The sequence below is a fragment of the Myotis daubentonii genome, chromosome 7, assembly GCF_963259705.1.
Source record: "Myotis daubentonii chromosome 7, mMyoDau2.1, whole genome shotgun sequence".
Taxonomy (NCBI): Eukaryota; Metazoa; Chordata; class Mammalia; order Chiroptera; family Vespertilionidae; genus Myotis; species Myotis daubentonii.
In genome coordinates this window covers 52787646-52800319 of record NC_081846.1, presented here as the reverse complement: position 1 = coordinate 52800319, position 12674 = coordinate 52787646, and positions in this window count along the sequence as shown.

Below are 12674 nucleotides of genomic sequence, written 5' to 3'. Positions count from 1 at the left end.
TTGACAAAAATATCCTCCCAACAATTCTTATGAGGTTAAACTCAGGACACTTTATGACTGAGTGCTGTCTGAGCAGGTTGTTCCTGGACCAACGTGGGTTGTAAGTTGATTCCTCAACTATAAAGGTCCTGCCCCATTATTTGACATTCTTGATTCAAGCAGTATGTAATTATAGGCCTAATCAAGTTTCAATAGTCAGACTTAATACAAATCAGAAGCTTGAATTTCATTGTCAGCCATCATTTAGTTTCATAAGAAATGGAGTGCTGTGAATGATGTGGCCTTTTTGTCTAAATTCCCTTAGGAGTGGTTTTGCTGCATTCTATATCAGCTGAGGTCTCCATTATACCCCCTTTTTACAACATTCATAAGTAAAATGCAGGGGAGCAAATTTGTCTTCCTAAAAGACTGCAGAGGAAAAAATGATTTTCTGGGAGCTAAAAACATTTACTCTCAGATATCTTCCTTGCCCAACTGGCTAATACCTACACTTACTCTTATAATTTAAATATAACTGAGTAGAGTGATGTCCAGAGTTCTCCGAGTTATTCACATCTCAGCATGAGTGGGTTTACCCACTTACTTTCTAAGATGAGTTTGATAGAAGATTTGGAAAAGAAGAAGAAGGAAGGGGAGTCCAAGGATGAGAAAATTCTGTCCTTAGCCAGCAGTCATTTTATTAAGAAAAATTCCATGATGGGTGCTAGGTACCCACATAGGTGATCTTTTCTGATTGGGCATACGGAAAGAAAAACAATTTAGCTGAGCATTTACCTCAGGGATGAAAATGTAAGTATCTCCTCAGAAGAAAGGTCTGCCAGCAGAAATCTCCACTCATCACAAATATTTACAGACCTTCCGCTGTTCACACAGCACAGTATTCAGTGTTCCAGAGTCAAAGGACTTAAAATTTGTTACTTTTTCTAAGATTACTTCCTTGTTTGGATAATGCTACTCTTTGAATGGTGATCACTTTGTTTCACCTTTTTGCCTGACATTCTAAATGATGAGGAAAATTCTACTATTTTAACATGTTTTTTCTTCTAAATTTAAAGCTCCTCATCATAAAATTTTATAAACATATCTTTTGCACAACAAAAATATGATTATAAAGTTGTGAGTATACCACTGTTTATGGTGTTAGAATCATGTTTTGCATAGTACAAACTTTAAGCAATTGTAATGTCATAAATGAGAGATTTATCAACTTGCTATAAGCCTTTCATTCTTGTTTGATAGAATTGAATAGTGCTTAAAAGCACAGAATTTGGAGCCAGACTATATGGGGTCAAATCCCAGTTCTGTCATTTATTAGTAATATGACCTTAAACAAGTTATTTAATCTCTTAGTCCCTCAATTTCTTCATCTGAAAAATGAGAATGATAATAACAATACATCAATCATAGGGTTGCTTTGAGGATTAAATAAATTAACCTCTGTAAATCACTTAGAAGAGTGCCTGGCACACTGAAAGTACTTACATACATGTTTGTTAAAGAAATAAACCTAAAGATATTCAATAGTTCAAATTATATTAATAATCTCTTTGTTTTCTATTAATTTATAGGATGCCAACTCTGTAATACTTAGCCTTCCAAATAGTACTAAGTACAACGAATGCTTGAAAACTAATGTTTAACTTAATTTTGGAATTGAAGTAAGGAGTGCTCAGCCATCCTACTACCATTTCTAAATTAGACCCCCAATTTGAGAGTTGCCATTTAGAAGCTTCTTTACAGCCATGGTTAGAAACGGAAGAATGTGTTTCCTTTGGAAGAGATACGCCACTGCCATATTTAATATGACGCTCTACTGGCACATCATGCTAACTGTGTATGAGATGCTGAGCAATGTTTCATCTGCTTGTCTAGAAGCTTAACGATTGGAACATTAAAAAGTACTGAGATATGGGCCATATGACAATTGAATTGATACTGGTGTTATTAAAATTAGTGTCATATAGCTTTTCAACAATTCTAATGTAGTAGAATCATGAAAGAATAAACTCTGAAGGCGTGTTTCTCCTTGATTTGTAAGTTGAAAGTATTCCTAGGTTCTTATTTGTATATCAGCTTTTTAGCTGTGCCAATGCACTGTGTTACCCAATAGAGTTTTTTAGTTCCTCTCTATTCTCAGTTCCAACTATAAGAAAATCACAGAGTCACACATTCAATGCTTTCTAAATTGAATAAAAATTGTGGGTATATACACCTTTACTTTGTTACATTTACTAACATTTAAATTTCTTCCTTATCATATCACACCCAACATTAAAGAGATCACTCACATAACTCATCCTTCAAATTATTTCATATGGCCATGGTGAATATCAGAAGTACAGCTAAAACAAGTGTTTTGTTAATTTATTAGGAAATTTCATATAACCCAAAGGCAAACTTTAGATGGGATACTTCTTTAAGACCCCAGCTTCATCATAACTGGTTTCATGCCCAATAAAGAATGACTGAGCTCCCAGCTGTAAAATGAGCACGATGCAACCTAGTATCTTCAGGCTGCATAGTTATCAAATAGGAACAGCTATCTGGTCAATTCTGTGTCATATTGCGTGTCTTAAGGATGAGCTTGGTTCTCAAGAAGTTCTAGAGCTCTGTGTTTACATGGGAAATGGACAGCATTATTTGGATGGCATTCATAAGCCTAGTTGCTTCCACACAGGTCAAGGACTGGGGAACATCAGTACTAGGAAAGAATTAAAGTGAAAGTGATTAAATTTAACTATAAGCCATTGTCAGACTGAACTGCCCATCAGTGATAATTCTTCAAAGGGAGAAATGTTGGACTCACATGAGAAGCCTAAGAAAAGAAGATAAGGTATACAACGGATGTTCCTTTCAGATCAAGTTGATTCCAGTAATGTTTATCAATGCTCTGAATGATGGAAGAGAAAGCCCTCCTTATTAGATTTTCCAATAACCTAGTTAGGCAAGAAAAAAAGGAGGAAATTAATTCAAAGGAACTCTGACAAATAAGAAATGGCCTGTCAACACAAGTTCAGAAAAGGGCAAGTACAAAATAAGTATTAGGCACAGACTATCACTAATCTGATAAAAGATGGGAATGGCTAGAATGAGTGGCCAGAACTAGACCTGGGGCTCTTAGTAAGGTGAATAAGAGTCGGTAATGTAGTACTGCCACTGTGAAATATGTGCTTATTGAATATTGGGGCATATGCAATAGCAATGACAGACATTATCTAATGGATGAAAAATAGAACCACTCAGGAAAGGTTAAAGAAGATTGTATAGCCCAAAGGGAAGATGTTTTTCCATTTAATGGGTCATTCCATTTTTGCATAAGCTATACCACGGGAAATGAACAAAGTGTGCTATTAACACCAAAGTATTTCTATACAGACTTACTCACAGGTATAAATGAATCGGAAACAATGGTACCATACTCCAAACCACCATCACTACAAGTGATTGTTATCTGGAATTTAAAATGGCTGGCCTTTGACCTGAAGATGACCAATGGCTTTTCTTTTCCCTTTTCTTCCAATTGGAAGCATATAGATTGTTATATTAGGTTAGTTCTTTGGTACAACCCAATTTTCAGACACTAACTATTCCCAAAGAATATCCCACTGCCTTCTTTGATGTTAGCTTCAAACACTAGAATATGCTTTTAAATATCCTGGTGTTCTGTCACAGCCAAATACATTTAACTAAAACTCTTGCAACTATCTGTATTTTTTAGTCTGTATGATTATTTGTCACAATAGGTTCCCTTTATTTAGCACCTGCATTATTTAGCCAAAGTATTACTTTACTTTTATTTGTTCAGAATTTACTGCTTTAAAGTCTACATTGTGGTTCTAAATTCCAGTAATTGATAAACTATTTTCAAATATTTATCACAAACATTTTGACATTTCCTTTTCTATATGTTAGAAGCCTATTTTTTTTCAGTTGTTCCTTTTGCACCCTAACTTCTTGGTTATTTTATCTAATTTCTTTAAGCTGTTGACTCAGATAGATTATTTCCTCTTGCTTTTGCTTCCATTCAGAATTGCATCAAACATACAGGTGAAGCAATGTGATGCCACAGTGCATTTAATTCATTACATATACTGAGACATCCCAGTTAGTGGATATATCACAGGCTTCAGTACTTGAGGAGTGCAAGATTACACATACTCAGTGAGTGCAGTCTCTTTTATCTATAACCAGACTATCACTATGTGACTTCATCACCAAATAAACCATCCCTAACTTCTTCTTAGATCTTCTTTCAAGGAGAAACTAGTTTGCACTTGAATGCATCCAACCCCACCTTTGACTGCTATTTTTCAGATTTGCATGTGCTTTTTTCCCTCCTTATAATACCATTAACATAAGAATAGAGACACATCATGCATTAAGAGTGGGCCCTCAGGGCCGATCTCTCAATTGCATGTACTTCACTAATCCACTTTAACAAACTCCAACCATGTCTTATTTGCTCTTACTTTTGCAGTTCCAGGAATGTACATATTATTCAATGTCCTCCTGATCATGTCAATATTTCATATTCTCTTAAAAATCTTTATATAGTTCCTCGATTCACTGATCTAATAAATTTTATTTCTAGTAACTAATTCTAATATATCTATCTTCTTCAATAAAATACATTATGTAATGCTGACCTCCTTCCCAACTTTCTTTTAAATTTCTTAATTAAAAAAGCATATATTATAACACATCTTTCTTTTCCAATTAATATTGCATGCAATATTCCTGGGATGGATATACTTTGTTATCTGCATGTTGTAATATTGTTTAAGGTATACCCTCCTTTTTAGGTTTTTTTTTTTAATCTAATCTAGTTCTACTGAAGATTAGTTTAACATTTGTATTTAGTTTTCTTTACCTTTTATATGGCTTAACGTTATTCCAAAGCAGAAAATTGGGGTTATTTTTAGAGAAATGCTTTTGATGACATCAAAGCCCTTTTACTGACTCCACCTGAGAGATCAAGAACCAATTTTCCTGGAAGTATTTCTGAATTAATGTTTGTCTAGGTAACCTGGTCTGCACTTCAAGTCATCTGCCTATTTGTTTCAGCTCCCTGATCTACCTACTCATATACCTATGAATGTTTTTGTCTTTCATTTATTGAGTGCTACAGGCACTGAGTGTTTGGTATTAGTCATACACCAATAAAAGATGACATTCTTGTCCTCAAGGAGTTTATAATCCTATGAAAAAGAGTTTACTCAAATTCTGAAGCTTTTCTAGTTTTTCTCCACTAATTTGATATTTTATTACCAGGATCAGGCCTAAAAGGGCAGATGGACATCCCTCGAGGGTCCCAGATTGGAGAGGGTACAGGCTGGGCTGAGGGACACACACACTCCCCATGCACAAATTTCGTGCACCAGGGCTCTAGTATTTATATATTTGCAAATCTCTTTAATATCTGGCTTAATAGAAAACAGTAGGAATCTCAAATTTGTGTCTTCATCTAATCTATTGAAAATGTGTCATTTTGGTTGAAGTGTATGAATAAAATCTGTCCACACATAGATATAGAGTCAGAAAATAGAGGAGCATTTTGTTAGCCTTTCCAGGTAATTCTGAATGTTCTTTTTTGATGCCTCACTAAAATTGACAAAGCGTAGTTTTGTAAAGGTTAGTTGCAGTGTTGAATCTGAAACCACATCTTATGCTCTGTTCTATGTCCAATTTTCTTTTGTATGCAGACCTCTGTTTGTGTCTGTTTAACTTGAGTTTCATTGCCATTTCAGTATCATTTGCCCATTAGAAGACATTGGACATACTGAAGCCAACCTTCATTACCAATAAATCAGAGTTTCTCATTAAGAGCTAATGAGCTCTTATATTGTCCCTCTGATTATTACCCTGTTCTGTGTGAAAAGGAAAACATTTCATCTTTTTTATTCCCTTTCCCAATCCTACCTTTCAGGGCATGAGTTCTTTTAAGGAACAGTAGTGAGATGAGCTAGCACAGCTTCAACCTTGCTTCCTTTTACTCTCTGGTGAGAGGAAGAGGCGGTATTGTTTTTTAGGTTAATTGCAGTGTTGCCTCTTAACTGATTTAGTGATAAGATTGAATTTCTGCTCTACCATTTGTTGCCCAGACAGTAGTGCATATGCTATTATGTCTCTTCATGCCTCAGTTTCCTCATCTCTAAATGATGATAATACCTGAACTGTTGGTTTATATCCAGGATTGAGTTAGAAAATAAATGCCAAGTACTCAGCACTCTGCCTTGGCATATACTAAGTGCTCAGTGCATGGCAGTCATGATCAGGGAAATCAGTGGTTCCCTCAGGGACTTTGTGCCCTCGACTCTCACAGATGTCATCCCCACTTGCTGGCTTTCCAAAGCAAGAACCCTCTTCATGAGTGAAGAGGAGAAAATAAATTCTTCCAAATATGTAAAGACTCATCTCTGTTTTTGTTTTTAGAAGAAGCAGTGATGGACAGCAATGAATTGAAATTAAGGGAAGAGAAAGATAGTATTTCATGAGTATAACAATGGAAAATGAATCAGCCAGAAATGTAACATTCTCTTTTCAGCTATGGAATTGGGTAGTGGGGAAAGAAAAACCTCACTAATTAATCAATAATTAATCAATAGATGTATGAAACAACTGTATAAATCAATTAAGTAACAAGCTATAGTAATATCCTCAGAAAGATAAGAAAAAATATTGAACTCTTTATAAAAAAACATATTATTTTTATAAAAATAATAGCCATAAAAATCAACAATAGCACTTGAAACTTACTAATATAAAATAATGTTTCATTGCACAATTGTTAGAGAAAATGAAGCAGTGTTAACATACACAAACCAAACACCAAAAAATTAAAACATCTGAAAGTAAAGTTGAGGAAATATTTCAGAAAATAGAAGGAAGATAGTAAAATCAGGATAAGATAATTAGAGAATAATTTAGTATGTTCAAACCTCTAATAGATAAGAGTTCTAGAAATAGAGAATGGGGAAAATGGAAGCAAAGACATTGTCAAAAAAATGCTAAGAGAAAACTCCCAAAAAATGAAGGAATCTAGTTGTCAGAATTGCCCTAACAATTAGGAATTTAGTTGAAGAATGGAAATTGCTGAAGCTTAGGTCAGTTATCACTAGTCTCCCTGCTTTCTATCTCACAAAATTTTGTTGTTATTCTCACATCTATATGTATACAAGCCTAAGCAAACGTTACTACCGAACAACCAGAATGACTGGTCGACCACTTGCTATGATGCTCACTGACCACAAGGGGGCAGAAGCTCAATGCAGGAGCTGCCCCCTGATGGTCAGTGTGTTCCCACAGCAGGAGCACTGTTCAGCCAGAAGCCGGGCTCACAGCTGGCAAAAGCAGCTGCAGTGGCAGGAACCTCTCCCGCCTCCGTGGCAGCGCTCGGCAGGCGCTGTGGGGCTAGGATGAGCTGCAACAGAGCAACAAAAATAATTTTATGGTTGAGTCACAACATGAGGAACTGTATTTAAAAGGCCAGAAGGTTGAGAGCTACTGTTCTAAATTGAAGGATCTCTGGTTATTTACAGACATTTTAATGAGTTATTAAATCATTGGTTTCAAAAAGTAATGATAGCCATAGTACAATACTCAATACAATAGTGAATACTTAACACATGACTATAGGATCATAAGGAGATATACAATGGGACAGAGGGAAGGCAGAAGTGGGTGGGTGGGAAGAGATTAACCAAAGAATGTATATGCATATATGCATAGCCCATGGACAAAGACAATAGTGTGGTGAAGGCCTGGGGTGGGGTGGGGTGGGGAGTGCAGGCTGGAGTGGTCAATGGAAGATTAAAGGGACATCTGTAATACTTTCAACAATAAAGTTTATAAAATATTTTTTAAATTGAGACAGAGGAAGGAATAAAGTAAGCATGGGATTGAGAAGTCACCTGTTTTGTAAATTTTGCGTAGACTCATACCAGTAAATAACACCCTGTATTGCTGGGAAAGTTAGATTCTTGAAGAGTTTCTACTGGGTTCTGCCTTCTTCCAGTTCTGACTTGCAAAAAAAAAAAACAAAACACAAAAAAAAACCCCACAAAAAACAAAAACAACCAAACCCACATTTCTCTTGGAGTAAATGAGTAAAGCCAGTGACAGTTCTGTTAAAGAATTTACATATGGAATTAGCAGACTTTCCCAATGAGCAACCACATCAAGGGAGTGTGCCACTGTTGTGCAGGTTTCATAAACCTGTTTTATGGATCCTATTACAAATCTGGCTTGGTCTGAGAAATAGCAATTACAATAATTGATGTGGTTACATATCCATTACTACCTATGCTTTTACTATGCATTATCTTATTTAATACAGCAGCAAAAACTAGCATGTGTCAATCTCATTTTATACTCAAAGCAGCTCCTAGGGTAAGTACTATCATTTCCTGCCATGTTAACAGACAAGGAAATAAGTCTAAACAAGTGCTAAGACTTCCCAAAGGTAACACAGCTAATAAATGTAGAAGTCAGTATTGAAGCCCAGTTGTGTCTGTTTCAAGATCCCATATTCTCAAAAGCCTTATTCTTATATACTACTATCTTCTGAAAGAAAACTATGACAATGCAAAATACTTATGCTATTACTATTAATTTGAGAATAATGTTCTGATAATGAAGGCTCTGACACATTAGTATAGATTTCCAAAAGAGTGTGTGGTGTCTTTTCCTAAAATGCTAGAAAATAGGCTGGGTGATCAATATTAATTATAGTAGCTAATGTTAATGAATATCATTATGTTGCAGACACCGTGCAAAGCAATTTTACATACAACAACCACAGGAGGAAGATGATTATATTTTCATTTTATCAATTTAGAAACAGACCACGAGAACTCAAATTTTCATTCAATAAAAGATGTATCCAGAATTTAAGCCTGAATTGTTTTTGAAACGAAACTCACCCTTTTTCCATTATGCCACCACCAGAAGGCATACACTCTTCAAAATCACCTGTGCAGGACATCTTTGAAGAAAACTTGAATTAATCAGAGCTTCAAATTATTCTTGCATAGGAAGACTCAATATTGTAAGGATGCCAATTCTCCCTAAATTAAGCGCTAAATTTAATGAAATTGCAATCAATATTCCAACTGGAGGGCAGAAACAGGTCAAAGAGGTGATAGCTATAGGGGAGCAGTTTTCAGCTCAGTATAAAAAAGCATCTTCTATGAGTTAGAATTATCCAGAATTGGAACAGAATGTGAAATAGTTAACCTTTTGTGACCATAAGGATTCCAATGGAGGATAAATTGACCACCTGTTGAGGGATGCTCAAACGGCATTAGAACACTATTATTTCTTAAGAGTCCATTTTCCAGGCACTGTTCTATCCACTTTCACCTTTTATCTCATTCAATTTTTATACACTCCTTATTTTATAGGCATGAAATATGGTTGATAGTGGGTGAGAGCACAGATTGTGTCATCACATGGATGGGGATGTGAATCACAACTCTGCTCCTTATTAGCTACAAAACTGGGAGAAACGTCTTTAACTCCTTACGTGTCAGTTTGTGTCAGTTTCTTAGTGTGCAAAATGCAAATAGCAAGACCCATCTCTATTCTTGTAGAATTAAAATAATAATATTGCCAGAGCATTGGCACATCACTGAAAACTTTCATTATTAGCAAGTGGGGATCATTATTAGTATTGATAAGGAGAAACTAAAACTTGGATTAAGTAATGACCAAATATTCAATTGAAGCAGATTATCCTTAACATTCTAACTTCAAGATCTTATGAATTTGTGGAATTATAACTATTCCCAGTCCTACAATTTTACAAAAATAATGATATGAAGAAATTAGAAAGATGTTATGCAAAATCCATGCATTTCAGCTAAATTTAATGGTACATGTTTAAATGAACTAATTTAGCATTTTAAAATATGTTAAACGAAATGAAAAAAATGTAAGGAATTTAAAATCAGGCAATTCATCAGGTGGTCAATCTATTTTAGATCAAAGTTTCCTAAGGGAATGGAGAAATATATTTTTTTAAGTTGGAGGAAATAATTCTTAAACATCAATGCTTTTGATGAGTGGTTAGGGAGTAGCTATTTTTTCTTTGACTCTTGGTGGGATGAATAGGAATCTCTATAAAAGCAAACCTGGAGACAAATCACTGTGTCTCCACTGGGAATGCTTCAGAAGCAAGGCTGCTAGAAGAAGGTAGATAAATGCAGTCTGAAGAGAGGGGTTTTAACCACATTGTGAAACAAGTAATATACAATACCTTATAACCAAGTTAGAATACACCAGTGGCAGACTTTTCCAGGACCCTAATGTTTAGTGGGCATTATTAAACTTTCATTTTCTATGTGTTTTCTCCATTGAACCTGGATATACGTATGGTTTATTTAACATGGGTTGAAACTGATATATCACCTGAGAGACCTGCAAGCTGAACAAGAGAGCGTGCTATAACCTGTCTTCATCCAATAAGAAGGAAATAAGGGAAAGATATTAACAGCTAATATCTGCTATGGCTGGAGGACCAGACTATGACAATTTTCCTAACATGGACAATTTCCTGGGCAAAGATAAATAAGCGACAGGCATGATGAGGACAGATGCCAAAAGCAATTTCAAGTTAAATTTTGACAAGTCTGAAGGATGAAATTAGACAGTAGTCAGTACTATGACTAGCAACAGAAAACCAAACAAATAGCAGGTATGGCAGTATTTTGACAACAACTAGGTTTACTTAAAACATCTCTATTGAGGTATAGTAGGCATACAATAAATTGCATACATTTAAAGTATAAATTTTGACATATATTTACAATGATGAAACCATCTCCACAATCATGATTGAGAATATATATAAAATTTTAGAGGCCCTGTGCACGAAATTCATGCGTGTGTGTGTGTGTGTGTGTGTGTGTCCCTCAGCCAAGCCTGCACCCTCTCCTATTCGGGACCCCTCTACCCGGGATCGGGCCTAAACGGGCAGTTGGACATCCCTCTCACAATCCAGGACTGCTGGCTCCCAAACTCTCTCCTGCCTGCCTGCCTGATTGCCCCTAATCGCTTCTGCCTGACAGCCTGATCACCCCCTAACCACTCCCCTGCCAGCCTGATCGATGCCTAACTGCTCCCCCTCTGGCCCGATTGCCCCTAACTGCCCTCCCCTGCAGGCCTGATCCCCCCCAACTGCCCTCCCCTGATGGCCTGATCGCCCACAATTGCCCTCCCGTGCAGGCCATCTTGTGGCCATATGGGGGCGGCCATCTTTGACCACATGGAGGTGGCCATCTTGTGTGTTGAATTGATGGTCAATTTGCATACTGGTCGTGACTAATTAGCATAGCTGGGATAATTAGCATATCCCTCTCTTATTATATAGGATCATCCCTGAAGGTTTCCTCCTGACCTTTTGGCAATCCTTTATTCTCTTTCCCACCTATACTGCCCAGAAACCTGTCTTACTGTCTTAGCAATGTACTGATCTGATTTCCATTATTATAGATTAATTTGTGTTTTCTAGAGTTTTATGTACATAGAATCAAACAATGTGACCTCTTAGAAATCTGGCTTCTTTCACTCAGCATAATTATTTTGATTGTCAATCATATTACTGCATGTATCAGTAGTTCTTTCTTTTTTAATGCTGAGTAGTATTCTATTGTTTGACTATACCACAATTATTTTATCTATTCACCTGTTGCCTGAGATTTTGTTTTTGTACAGTTTGTGCCATCATAATAAACTGCTACAAATATTAAGGTGTGTGACTTCAGTGACATTAGCTTCCCTGTTTCAAGGGTCAGTAACCAGGAGTGGAATCTCTAAATGTTGTTGGGTAGTAGGTATATGTTTATCTTTAAGAAACTGCCAAACTGTTTTACATTTTATAGCAAACCTTCAACTTATTGCAGTTTACTTTCATATAATACTAGAGGCTGGATGCACAAAATTCGTGCAAGGGGCTCGGCCCTCATAGCTCTGGCTTCGTCTGGAAGGACATCCAGAAGGTCATTCTACTGTCCAGTGTAATTAGCATATTATGCTCTTATTATTATAGATTATTCCACTTCACATATAGGATAAGAACCTAATCCCAGTATATGTCAATTTCTTCCGTCTGGTATTAATGCTTTTCGGGTCACACATTTTACCTTTACATAGGTTTTAAACTCTGTTGTTTATATTTTAATTTTTTTTGTTTAAAAGGCCAATTATTATGTAAAGAGATATTTAAACTCTAATGAGAAAATAATCTTATGTATTACCCAGTGCTGTTTGTACCTTTGTGTAGGTCCATATTTCCATCGGGACTAATTTTCTTTCTGCCTGAAGAACTTTCTTTAACATTTCTTCAGGAAGTGAATTTCTATCCCTTTTAAATGTCTGAAAAAAATCTAATTTCATCTTATTTTTGAAAGGCCCAGGATACTGGGTTGACAATTGTTTTCTTTAGTACTTTAAAAGAAAATGTTTAGTCTTGGGCTAACTATTCCCCACTACTGAGCAAGCGTGTCCGAATTCTAAAACCAATTGTCTCTGAATTATGAGGTGTTCTGCTCTGCTGAAGGGAACAGGGAGTCCTAGACCAGAAGGTACTGCTTATTTAAAAGTTTCAGGTATATGTTCCCCAGCTTTATAGGGTTTCATCGTATGCAGGTACTGATCAGTATTCTGCTGGAAACTCA